At 35.6% G+C, this 14095-nt stretch overlaps 1 protein-coding gene and 1 pseudogene across 8 annotated transcripts in view; both read left to right on the top strand.

The window, feature by feature from the left end:
• Positions 1-14095, top strand: part of Sugct (succinyl-CoA:glutarate-CoA transferase) — a 679655-nt gene that overhangs the window by 225613 nt on the left and 439947 nt on the right. The gene's annotated exons all lie outside the window — the stretch shown is intronic.
• Positions 499-8580, top strand: LOC110597560 (tubulin beta chain-like; annotated as a pseudogene).

Here is a 14095-nt window from a genome sequence, read left to right as displayed (position 1 = left end):
CTGTACTTATAGAGTCTTTAAGAGTCTTTTGATTCTCTGAGTCAACTTGATTATTATAGTAGTACCATGGTGTAGTTCTGTGTGACTCTGAATATGGCTGGCTGCATAAAATATATAAGAAAGACAAATACCAGTAGTACTAGTAAAAATAAACTTTTATAAGAAGAAAATTCTCTTTTTAGCTCACTTGTGCAGGAGTGTTATAAGGTAGTTTATTTTGGCCCAAGATTTATAATACTTTGTTCTTTTGTTCATATGTGTAAATATTATTACTATGAAACTGTCACACTTTGTGATATTTTTTAAAACTGTGATATTAAAAAATATCATAAACTTTTAGAATTTTCCCACCATCTCATTTGGATCTTGCTGTTCCCAGCTTCCAAGTCACTTTCCACCCTTTCAGCATATAACTATTAAAGAAAAAAATGTTTTGACATATTTTCTTGCCCTGTATATTATGGGGTGAGGAAAACACAATTAAAATAAAATTTAACCATGAGGGAAATCATGCAAATCTAGACCAGTCAGTGTGGTAACCAGTTTCAGTTCTGGGAGGTGATCAGTGATGAAGATAGTCCCCACTGGTACCTACCATGGGGTCAGTGAATTGAAGCTAGACTACATCTCTGGTACTACAGTGAAGCCCAGGTGACAAATATATTCCTCATGTTATCTTGGGTCTAAAATGGTAGATCTACAATGTAAAGCCATGACTTTGTTTGCTTTCTTTTGGCCACATCTTCAGACCAGATAACTTTGTTTTTGGTCAATCTGCAGCAGGTAAAAGCTGAGTCAAGAGCCACTATTCAGGGGAGACTGAGCTGATTGACTCAATTCTAGATAAGATATGGAAGGAGGTTGAGATCGCTCATTGCCTGTAGAAATTCCGGCTGACCTAGTCACTGAGTGTGGGCACAGGCCCTTGAATGCCTGCTCATCAGCAACATTCATACATCATGGATACCTTCAGAGTGATGCAGTCACCCCAAAACATCTTACACTGTGATTGAGCCCTACAAGACTACTTCTCTGTTCATCAGTTCATGGAAGAGAGTGATAAGATGTATTGTGTTGACAGCAAGGCCTATATATTATCTTCTTCTTTATCCCCAGGATGATCATACCAACCTACAGGAACCTGAACCAACTCATTTCAGCCACCGTGAGCCATGCAATCACCAGCCTTTTCATAACCATTAGCCTCTGCTTTCTTAGCCAGTTTTATGCTGACCTCTGCAACCTGTTAGTCAACATGGTACTCTTTCCACATTTCGACTTCTTCATGCCTGGTTTTGATTCTCTCACCACTGTGGGGGCCAATAGTACTGTACATCACCATGTTTGAACTTACCCATCAGGTCTTTCATGCCAAAAATGGATGGCCACCTGTTATCCCTGCCATGTTCAGTTTCATTCATTGTGGCTAATGTTTTCTGTGGACAGATATCTGTGAAAGAGGTAGATGAGCAGATACACAACCTGAAGGGCAAGAATAGTATCTACTTCATTGGATGGATCCCTAATGGGCTGTTAAAATGACTCTCTTGCCTCTTGGTCTCGAGATGGCAGTCAGCTTCATTGGCAGCAGCATGGTTATCCAAGGAGCTTTTCAAGCACATCTCCATATTCTGCCAAAAGGCCTTCTTCCACTGGTACAAAGGTGAAGGCATGAACAAGATGGAATTCACTGAGTCGGAGAGCAACATGAACAAGCTTGTGTATGAGTATCAGCAGTACAGGGATATCACTGCCAAAAAGGAAAGGGATTTTGGTGAAGAAGTAGAAGAGGAAAAGAGCCCTACTTCATCTCATCTCTCAGTTCTCTCAGCCTTCTTCCTCAATTGACCTTTTCCTCTCCCTGGGAATTTGTGTTTGCTGCTTCCATCTTGTTTTATTCTTTTGGAAGGAGTATAGAACAATGCCTGGCATATGGTTAATACCCAGTAAACATATATATTTTAAAATAACCTATCTTCAAAGCATATGGCTTTAACTTTGGTAAAGAAAAAAATCACCTAAATCTGTTGACTAATGGTTCAAAAAATTATAAAATTAAGTAACTTCCAAAACAGTGTGTAGGATTATTTCTGTCTCCGAAGATACTCTAGACTTAATGGTGTTGTGCTAGCATGGATATTATCAAACTTAGTACATCAGTAAGGAATATGTTGATGAGTCTGTGTCATATTATTTCCCATCACCTCCTATGTATTGCATTGTGCCAGAATCCCAAGCATTAAAAAGTTACAGACTCCATTTAACCAAATAATCATACCATTTGGAAATGATAGTTTTGGGTATGTGACCAAAGATGAATGGTATTTTTGTATGTCCATCATTTTGTGTTTGTATTTATCTCATATTTATGTTTTGTTGGACAATTACTTCAGAAGGAGTTCATAAATAACACTTATTCATTCAGTATACCATGCCAAGTTCTGATGATAAAGATCTGGGGTAAATATGATTCCTGCCATCAAGGGAGGTGTGTGTGTGTGTGTGTGTGTGTGTGTGTGTGTGTGTGTGTGTGTGTAACCTAGGAATTTATTGAGAGTAGTAATTAAGATATATAGACTTTTAACATAGCTGCTTTTATTTCTCAAAAAATACCTATAATGTCTGAAAGATAGTCACTGCTCTTTAGTACATTTGTTTGCTTATGTCTCTATGTAGCCTATTTTAAGAATTTTATGGGCATATACCTTTACTGATAGGCTGCATAAGGTTTTTGGAATTTTGCATAATCTAGTGACCTTCAGAATTATGTTGCCAGGAATAGAATTATTGCTTGGGGGTTTACTCTTCACACATTCGTACATGTGACTAAAAAAGTAAAGAGCTATTTTATATTAGGAGTGAACTTAGCTTGTCTTATGTAGTCCCTTGAGAGAACTCAGTCTCAGGATTTGGTGCCTTCAATCTGTTTTATTGGTTAGGAAGAGGTCATGGGTCACCAGTCTCAGTCAATTTCTCTTGTTGACAAAATAGAATAATTCCCTGTGTACAGAAAGGACCATGTGAAAGAAGATCTAAAGCTTTGGCTTTGTTGTCTAACCTCTTTTTTTTTTTTTTCTGTACTGAGGATTTAACCCAGGGGTGCCTAAGCACTGAGCCACATGCCCAACCCTTTTAATTTTTTTATTTTTTATTTTGAGACAGGGTCTTGCTTAGTTTCTTAAGACTGATAAGTTGCTGAGGTTGGTTTGAAAGTTGACATCCTCCTGCCTTAGCCTCCCAAGCTGCTGGCATATGCCACCGTGCTCAGCTGTGATATAACCTCTTACCTTTAACTCATAATTATAGTTCTAACTATAATGTCTTAAGTTTAGGAAGGACTTAGGACTAAAGTGAAACAGCTTATTAAAACAAATGTATTTGCATTAAATAGCAAAGAGCTAGAATAAAACAAAAGAGGAAATTTAATTTAAATTGCAAACTTCAGAAAGTTTATCAGAGATCTTTGAATATATACATTTTGATTAAATGATAATTTATGCGTTTTATAAATTTCATCAATTTTTAAAGTTGTGAAATCACCTAGCTTTGTGTCTGTTATTTTTGGAAAGCATTTGAGTGATGAAATATTTGATATTATATAGAGAACTAAAAAATGTGTCCCTGCTTTATAAGATCTTATATGCTAAGATTACATTCATTCATTCATTTTTATTGGATATAGAGGGGAGAAGCAAGTATAGACCTTACTTAAACAGTAACAGAAATAAGTAGAAATTATCAGGGTGATAAGTCCTTCCAATTGGAGATTTATGGTGCTGCCATCAGATTGTTATATGGTGGGATTTGGTGTAGATACATTCTCAGGGAAACCTCTCTGGGGAAGTACTGATGAGTTCTGAAGGAAGATTAAGAGTTACTAGGCAAAGGATGAAGAATTGTGTTTCCTCTGCTTAAAATTATTCATTTATGTTGTATTGTACAGTGTATGTTTATATTAGAAATGGACCAAGATTGGTTTTAGAACTGATAAAGCTTAAATAATTTGCCAAGTTTTGTAGCTAGCTCATGAGAAATATTGGACTAGGATTCTGGTTTTATTATTAATGTTATTTACATTAGGATAGGTTCATGATATAAGAACAACAGAACAAAAATGAACTTATCTTTTTATTCATTAACTTATTTATACACCTTATAATTGTAAAATACCTACTGTATAGAAGGCTCCGAGCTACTTGAAATGAAAGATAGAGGTAAATGACATGTTACATTTTCTTAGGAACATTTCCTTTTACTATCTCTTGGAAAATAGAAAATACATGTGTGGATTAATAGAGTGACATTATGTCAATAGAAAAATATAGATAAAATGTAGGGACTGAGATGAGGAAGGGTTGTGTCTATTTGGAATGAGTTTGTGATGACTTCTTGAAGGAAATGATAATTGATCTGGGCTCGAAAATGAAGGACATTTGATAAAGTAAACTCTGTAATCAAAGGCAAAAATGTCATGGCATCAGCAAGAAGCTCCTGTTAGGTGAAACTAAAATGTGTGAAGAGAGGGATGGTAGAGAAAAAAAAAGAGAGGGATGGTAGAAAGTAAATTTGGAATATAAATTGAGTCTTTATTATGGATTAAACACTTTAGGTGAGGGGTAATCTTTAATTTTGTTTTTAAAAGGGGACAAACTAATGGTAGTTGTAGTGTAATAGTGCTAAGTGTGTTGGGTAGAAGATTAAAAAAATTTGAATGTGTAGGAATTCTACAGAGAAATGGCAACACAAAAATGAATATATGCAATTTAGGAAGTAAGTGTGACAGACAAAAAAATAGACAAAGCCAGGTGTGACAAAAATCATGCCCAGGATGGGAAAAAGAGAAGCTATTCTCCTATGGAGTTTGGAAAGGCTTCAAAGAAAAGTGGGGTTTTACTTGTTAATCTCTACTTGCTGTGTCTTCTTGGATCATAGGTTTTCTCTAAGTCAATCCTGGTCTAATAGTTTACAATGAAGTTTTACTTCTAGGTGCCACCATTATGCCATGCTTTCTGTCACTCAGAAGACTGCCTTAGCCCCCTCAAAGTCACTCATTCAACAAAAGTTTATTGAGAACCTCTTATGTGCCAGGCACTATGCTATGTGCTGAGAATAGTATAAATGAAGATAGCCACTTTTCCTGCCCTTTAGTCTGGCAGGAAAGATGTGTTAAGCAATTGAAATAACATGTGATATATTATAATCAGGTAGTATGGAAGTTAAAGCCAGGATTCTGGTCAATGATCATAACATTCAAGGAGACTAAAAATGGTCTTAGTAACTGTTTTTCCCCACTTTGGTACTGGTGGTTAAACCCAGAGGTTCTTAACCATTGAGCCTCATCCCTAACCCTTTTTATTTTTTATTTTGAGACAGGATCTTGCTGAGTTGCTCAGGACCTCACCAAGTTGCTAACTCTGGCTCCTCAGCCTCCACCTCTGTGTCCAGTTTGACATGTTTTAATTTTGCACTGCCAGAATCCTTGATGGCCACTAGAAATAATCCAGATTAATTCTGAAAGGCATGAAATCTCTGCACTGTTTGTAGGGTGAAGAAAGAGGGAGAATTCATGGACAATCGAGTTCATGATTGTAACCTTGGATAGTACTGCTTGAAATTCTGTCAGGATTTACTGGCTGGGTGATCTCCTATTAGCAACTTAAAGCCACTGCCTTCAGCTTCTACACTTAGTAAAATGGGGATTTTATATCTACCTCTTAGGATTATAGGAAGATTTAAATGAGATGAGTACTTGTAGTGCCTGATACTACAAAGTGTTCAATTATCTTTTTCACCTTAAATGCCAATTAAACAGCCACATGCATTTAAAAATAGAATTTAAAAAGACTTGAATAATAAATGAAGATAGGCACTTTCCTGTCTTCCAGGGTCTGTAATCTAGCAGGGAAGATATGTTAAACAAGTAATTAAAATAAAGGTGTGATGTATTACCAACAGGTAGTATGGACATTAAAGCCAGGACTCTGATCAATGATTATAAAAGGAAATTTAAAGTAGTCATCTTAGTTTAAGTTGATTAAATATTTAAAAAGAATGCTTCTAGGAGGACAGTGTTTATATCTCCACGTAGATTTTTATCTCATCTCTGCTGATTACTACTTTTTAGGCAAGAAATTTAAACTTTTTGTATTGCTTCTCCCACATACAAAAAGAATCATGTTGTCTCTTCCTTCTTTTTTAGCAAATAGGTATAAAGATTAATTTACATCATATATTTTTTCATGTTTAGATAATGGTGCTATATAAATGGTATTTTATTACTTTCCTCAATTCTATTTTTATACTAAAGTTGAAAATTATTTTTCTAATTCCATTTTTCAAATGCACATGGCTGTTTATTTAGCATTTAAGGTGATATGTGGACATTTCTCACAAAAACAGTAATTTGTGTCACTTTATATAGCATTTCAAAAATCCTTTCTTGCCAATCTTGTGACATGGAACAATTGTTAGGTGGGCTGTGTGCATATACAGATGCTTAAGCAGATTTTATTGATTATAAATAAAATAGCTTAAAAATAAAACTTTAAAAATATAATTTATGCTGCCATTTTTTGTGCAAAAAAGTGGGAATAAAGGAACATTGGGTGTCTCTTGGGGACAGAAGGGTGGTTGGTTTCTTTTCATTGCTCTGAGACACAGATGCAGTATGGAAAGCCATCTTCTGAGCCATCTCAGTGCAGAATTCTGTGTGTTCTCAGGAGTGCAGAGATGACAGGACAGAGCTCAGCATGCTGCATGAAAGCCCTGACACCACACTCCCAGTCTGAGATTTCTATAGGGGACACCAGTATTGCCAATAAGCTCCAATGTGTAAGAAATGTCTTATTATATATTTTTAAAAATTGACATAAATTCAACTCTAAGTCCTTTCCCCAGTTCAAAGGAGATTCAATTTCAATTATTCCAGGGCTCCCTATCTCACAGAGGGAGGTGTAGGAGGTGTTGTACAGGTGAGAGACCCTGAGTCTAAATCACTTTCTTCTTTGATGCCCATTGTCTTCCAATTTCTCTAATTAAAGTGTTACTTATGGTGGGAAGTTCTTGTGGTATAGTCTGTCCTTAAAGAATGTTTTTTAGCATCTGTGATAATTGTAAACAAACAAGCAAATACATTCCCCACTTGCCCAAAGCCCCTTAGTCAAAACCCCAATACATCTACTTTAATCTGCTGCACCAATCCCTTAGACTTTATGGTGTCAAGACTGTTGTGTCAAAGAATCAATGTTTTATCCTGTCAATTTTTTCAATTGTTTCTTTTGTTTCAATTTCATTGATTTCAGCTCTGATTTTAATTATTTCCTGTCTTCTACTGCTTTTGATGTTGATTTGTTCTTATTTTTCTAAGGCTTTGAGATGTAATTTTAAATCATTTATTTGTTGACTTTTTTTTTTTCTTTTAAGGAATGAACTCCATGCAATGAACTTTCCTTTTAGAACTGCTTTCATAGTGTCCCAAAGATTTTGATATGTTGTATCTGTGTTCTCACTCACCTCTAAAACTTTTTTAATCTCCTCCTTGATGTCTTCTGCAACCCATTGCTCATTCAGTAGCATATTATTTAGTCTCCAGGTGTTAGAGTATATTTTATTTCTTATTTTATCATTAATGTTTTATCCTGTCAATTTTTTCAATTGTTTCTTTTGTTTCAATTTCATTGATTTCAGCTCTGATTTTAATTATTTCCTGTCTTCTACTGCTTTTGATGTTGATTTGTTCTTATTTTTCTAAGGCTTTGAGATGTAATTTTAAATCATTTATTTGTTGACTTTTTTTTTTCTTTTAAGGAATGAACTCCATGCAATGAACTTTCCTTTTAGAACTGCTTTCATAGTGTCCCAAAGATTTTGATATGTTGTATCTGTGTTCTCACTCACCTCTAAAACTTTTTTAATCTCCTCCTTGATGTCTTCTGCAACCCATTGCTCATTCAGTAGCATATTATTTAGTCTCCAGGTGTTAGAGTATATTTTATTTCTTATTTTATCATTAATTTCTAACTTCATTCGATTATGATCTGATAGAATACAAGATAATATCTTTACTTTTTTATATTTGCTAAGAGTTGCTTTGTGGCATAGGATCCATGTGCTGCTGAGAAGAAAGTGTATTCTCTCATTGGAGGATGAACTATTCTATATATGTCAGTTAACTTTAAGTTATTGATTGAATTATTGAGTTCTGTAGTTTCTTTGTTTAGATTTTGTTTGTAAGATCTATCTAGTGATTAAAGAGGTGAGTTAAAATCATCTAAAATTATTGTGTTGTGGTCTATTTGACTGTTGAACTTGAGAAGAGTTTATTTGATGAACATAGTGGGATGGGCTCAAACTAAGAAGTTTCTTCTTAGCAAAAGAAACAATCTGTGAGGTGAACAGACAGCCTACATCATGGGAGCAAATCTTTACCCCTCACACATCAGATAGAGCACTAATCTCTAGGATATATAAAGTATAAAGAACTCAAAAAGCTAAACACCAAAAAAAAAAAAAAGAATCAATAAATGGGCCAAGGACCTGAACAGACACTTCTTAGATGATGATATACAGTCAATCAGCAAATATATGGAAAAATGTTCGTCACCACTAGCAATTAGAGAAATGTAAATCAAAACTACTCTAAGGGGCTGAGGATGTGGCTCAAGCAGTAGCGCCCTCACTTGGCATGTGTGCGGCCTGGGTTCGATCCTCAGCACCACATACAAACAAAGATGTTGTGTCCGCCGAAAACTAAAAATAAATAAATAAATTAAAAAAACTACTCTAAGATTTCATCTCACTCCAGTCAGAATGACAGCAATTTTGAATACAAACAACAATAAGTGTTGGTGAGGATGTGGGGAAAAAGGCACACTCATACACTGCTGGTGGGACTGCAAATTGGTGCAGCCAATATGGAAAGTTGTATGGAGATTTCTTGAAAAACTGGGAATGGAACCACCATTTGACCCAGCCATCTCTCTTCTCTGTCTATACCCAAGGGACTTAAAAACAATGTAGTACAGGGACACAGCCACATCAATGTTTATAGAAGCACAATTCACAATAGCACTGTGGAACCAACCTAGATGCCCTTCAGTAGATAGATGGATTTTTTAAAAATGTGGCATATATACACAGTGGAATATTACTCAGCAATAAAAGAGAAAAAAATCATGGCATTTGCAGATAAATGGATGGAGTTAGAGAAGATAATGCTAAGTGAAGTTAGCTAATCCCAAAAAACCAAATGCTGAAGGTTTTCTCTCATATAAAGAGGTTGATCCATAGTGGGGTAGGGAGGGGGAGTATTAGAGGAATAGACGAACTCTAGATAGGGCAGAGGGGTGAGAGGGGAAGGGAGGCAGCATCGGGTTATAAATGATAGTGGAATGTGATGGACATTATTATCCAAAATACATGTATGAAGACACAAATTGGTGTGAATATACTTTGTATATAATCAGAGATATGAAATATTGTGCTCTATATATGTAATAAGAATTGTAATGCATTCCACTGTCCTATATAAATAAAAAATTAATTAAAAAAAAGACTGTTGTGACACCAAAGATGTGGGAGTGCATTGGGTTCAGGTACTCTCAAAAGAGAGTCTGGGTTTCCACTTGGCTTGAGTTTCTAAGGAGACAAGCCTCTTTCCTCTATCTCGGTAAGAGGGAATCTTTGGACCCTTTTACTTGTGGGTCATACAGATGTAACTGCTTCTGCCACATTTACCACTCACTCTCACACAAAGGCAGTACTTTAATTTTGTCTCCATGCTACAAGTCTTGGAAAACCATAGCAAGTGAGAGAAGTTCTCTTCAGGCCATTTATGCTTTAGTTCTGCAAGCAGGACTTCCCTGTGACAAGGGAGTGTAGAATGTCTATCTTTTCTCAGAAGGGAGGAGTGAGGCATAAGAAGGAAAAATGGAGAATACAAGTTACTAAATATGGTTTTAATCTTCAAGTTACTAAATATGAAATAAACAACAAGTTATTCAAGAGCAGCAAAATGAAAAATCAAATTAAGATCTTAATATATTACTCTGCCACCTAAAGACAGATATTAAACCATATTTTCTTCAAAAAGAATAATTCTGTTCTACTTTTATGGTCTGATTTCTTGACCATGGGGAATTTGAGCTCTGTATCTTGGGCAAATATGACATATAACCATCAGGTAGGGCTAAGGCAAAAACAGGGAATAATGTGAAAGGATTCATGGCTACATTTACTTTCTATTTGGGTCCCTCAACTAAACAACAGAACTTTGAAAATTATTTGAGTGACTATTTTTCTCCATTTTTCTGTGGAGGATATTTTTGAGTTTAATAGGAGAGAAATTAGTTCATTACACACAATGGATATTTCTGGGAATTAGGGTCTATTTTTCTTATTGACACCCATGGGTATTTGGTACTAATCCTTGCTTATCTAGTAATGCAGTCTTGTGAAATAATCAGAATTGTGGTTTAGAGAAGGCTTCTTATGTGTTTAAAGTGGATGATAATCGTGCCTACCACATAAGATTCTTAAAGGATTAAGGGTATTAATGTATATGAAATGCTTAGAACTTAGGGAGTACTATGTAGGGGATAATGTTAATATGCATAGGAACTATTTAAGTACTTTGCATCTCTGTGCTTTCTCACTTAATTCTCCTTTAAACTTTCCTGAAAAAAATATAAACTCCCATTTCACAGATGAGCAATATGAGGCTTAGAGAATTTGTTTCTTGAGCCCAGCCTATAAGTGGAAGAGTTGGAAATGGTTTCAAGTACAGAAGGAAGTATCCTCTCTGCAGATGTGGGGCAGAGAGGAGCTTGGGCTTACTAATTTTTAAAGCCTCAATTTTTAAAGCCTCAGTCTGTATTCTGTTAAGATTTGTTCCCTATATGTCTGCATTCTGCTTTCAACGAAAAGTAAAAATCAAACAAAAAGTTACACAGTGTTAAGGCTGAAAAGATAAATCTTAGAATAAGTCTGTTGAGTACAGAGCTTACACGTGTGTTTGTGTGTGTGTGTGTGTGTGTGTGTGTGTGTATATATTTTAATCTGCTTTACACTCTACTGAAAAATATGCTATAATTATAGGCATTTAATGAAGAATATAATGGACACTCTTATAATGATTTGCATTTTATTTTACATAGTATAATGCATAGTTTATTAGTTTTTTTTTGTACCAGGGATTGAACTCAGGGGCACTCAACCACTGAGCCACATCCCCAGCTCTATTCTGTATTTTATTTAGAGACAGCATCTCACTGAGTTGCTTAGCACCTCACTTTTGCTGAGGCTGGCTTTCAACTCATGATCTTCCTGTCTTAGCCTCCCGATCCACTAGGATTATAGATGATTTAGAATTGAATTCAATTTTAATACAAGTCATTGGATGCAACAAAATTCAGAATACTTTAATATCTTTAAATTAGCAGATGTTCTTACAGGACTTCATATTTTATATTTTCACATCATCATGCTCTGAAGTAAAATAAAAGCAGGTCCTCTGTCACCCTGCATGTGGATTATTCATAATGATTTAGGTATAAGGAATCTTGTTTTTCCTAGAAAAAGTCATTCATGGTCCTTAAGTTTTACTAATTAAAAGCTTTTAAAGATGATTGAAATATTCATGTGTGAAAAACTCCTGCTATTCTTTTCATTGGCAGGCATGTCACCATACTTTCTCTTTTGTTATTGTTTCAATGTATATCAAAATTTCCGCGCCCCCCCCCAAGGAAGAGATCTTTGCAAAGCCATAATAAAGACTAAATCAGAAAAAAAACTTTATGAAGATTTTCTTGCAAAAGTAAAGCTTTTGCAGAAGAGTCACTGAACCCATATAACACAGTTTTGGGTTTCTGGTTTTGAAATCAACAACAAACATTTATAATAACATCTACAAACTTTAATTTGTTGGGTTCACACCCTATGCCAGTTTATAGCCTATGTACTTTATCTCCTTAATTATTAATGAAAAACAATAAGGTGAATGTTATTACTGTTTCACATAGGAAGGAACTGTGGAATTAAGGAATCCAGATAAGAGAGTTGAGAAATGGAGTGATCTGAATCTCAATCTCTGTGATTATCCCGTTCTCTTAACTACTGCATCATGATATGAATAGTATAGAAAACACAGGCTATTGGGATCACACAGAGATCGACACTTCCATACCTGGGAGACATGAGAATATGGGAGGTGGGTAGAGGGAATAGTGGGGAGAAGCAAGAAATTCCAGGTAGAGGCTTCTGTAAGGAAGGTTCTTATTATTGTTATGTGTAATATGTTGAGTATATTAAGTAAAGCGGGAAGATGATAGCAGAGAGCTAAGGTCCAAACTCTGGAGAATATGTGCTGAAGAGCTTGAGCAATATCTTGTGGAGTAGAGACACTGATGGATTTTAGACCTATAATTGATGTGGTAATATTTGTGTTGTAAGTAAATAATCCTTAAATGGGTAATTACAGTGATGGTTTTAGCAGGCAAAACTGCAAGTATAAAAATCAGTTTCAGTCTTTCCTTTGAAAGATGATGAGACTTTGGATTAGGTCAGTGGTAGTAGGAGGTCCATTTGAGATATAATTAAGATACGAATCTACAGGACCTAATAATGCTTAGCTCTGGGTAATGGGGGAGCTAACAATAAATGCCAGTTTTCCTACCTGTATGTATCTGGTCAGTTGCAAAATCTCCATTTGAGAATTGAGTCAGGGAAATACAGGGAGAAAGTCAGGCAGAAGATAAAATGATTGTGCTTTGGGGCACATTGGGTTTGGTATAGTCAAACAGTGATTGTATAAGGAAATTGATTGTGAGTCTGAGATGCTGGGCAGGGATTAGCAAGCTCAGGAATCATCAGTACCTATGGTAAATGGAACTATTTGAGTGATTGAGATCATGTTGCAGGTGAGAACAGTGGACTGTAGATGGAGCACTGGAGTACCTAGGTGGGTTGAAGAATGGAGAGCCCACCAAGGACACAGAACGGGAGTGAATAATCATAGTTATGACGAGAACCAACAGTATGTGGTGTCAGAGAAAGAAAATTTCAGGAAAATAACAGTGTGTGATGCTGTGGAGAAATGTTATGAAATAGGGTTAAAAATTTTCCACTGAGTTAGAAAATGGAGATAATTGGTGATGTTTTCAAGAAGAGATCTAGTAGAATGATATTGACTGAAATCATGGCATATTGTGTTTAGAAGCAAATGTTAGACTGGAAATTGAAACAGAATGTGAAGACTTTTTCAAGTATTTTGGAATAATAAAGGGAGAAGATGAGTAGTAGCTAAGGGTGTATTATTGGGGGAGTGTTTTGATAATGGTAGAATTTAGCAGGTTTCTAGAATGTGAGAAAGGTGGCTACCAAAGGGGAGCATTTAAAGACACAGGATAGGGCTATGATTGATGTGAAGGTCCCATATAAGACTCTAGGGTTGGAGTAAAGAGTCAGAGGGTGGACCTTGCCTGGGTCTACAGGTCATAGCAGGTGGGTGCACTTGTAGCTGATGTGTAGCTCATGTGTGTTTACAGTTTAGTGATAACAGTTGGTTTCAACCATCTATAAGAAGAAGAAAGCAATGATAACTCTTGAAAATAAGTGTGGTAAAGGATGAAGAGACCAGTGAAGGTTTGTACTAGTTTTCATAAATGTTAGACTTAAGAGCAACAATAATAACACAAAGCAACAAAGATTCATTGTAGGGATTATATCTTGTTTTGTAGTAAGAAAAATGTACAGATTTTGCAGAAATAAGCTGTCAATAGTTGAAGACATGGACTTTAAGTTTTCACTTTGTGGTTTTGTCTATAGTGCTGAGACATGGGCAGGAAGAGAGTATTTCCTTTAGATAAGTGATTTTCCAATCCAACTACTCATAGTAGTCATTTGGAGAATTTAAAAAAAAATGATGCTGAGGTCACCCCAGAGACTCTGGATTAACTGATCTGGTGTAATAAAGGTCAGAAATATTTCTTAAGGCTCCCAGGTGTTTTGATTCTACAACAAGCATTGAGAACCACTGCTCTAGGCAAGTTGTCAGTAAACATTTTCTGTAAAAGGACAAAGAGTAGATATTTAAGGTTTT

Source organism: Ictidomys tridecemlineatus, chromosome 2 (genome assembly GCF_052094955.1).
Source record: "Ictidomys tridecemlineatus isolate mIctTri1 chromosome 2, mIctTri1.hap1, whole genome shotgun sequence".
NCBI classification, from domain to species: domain Eukaryota; kingdom Metazoa; phylum Chordata; class Mammalia; order Rodentia; family Sciuridae; genus Ictidomys; species Ictidomys tridecemlineatus.
This window is presented reverse-complemented; position numbering and strand designations above follow the sequence as displayed.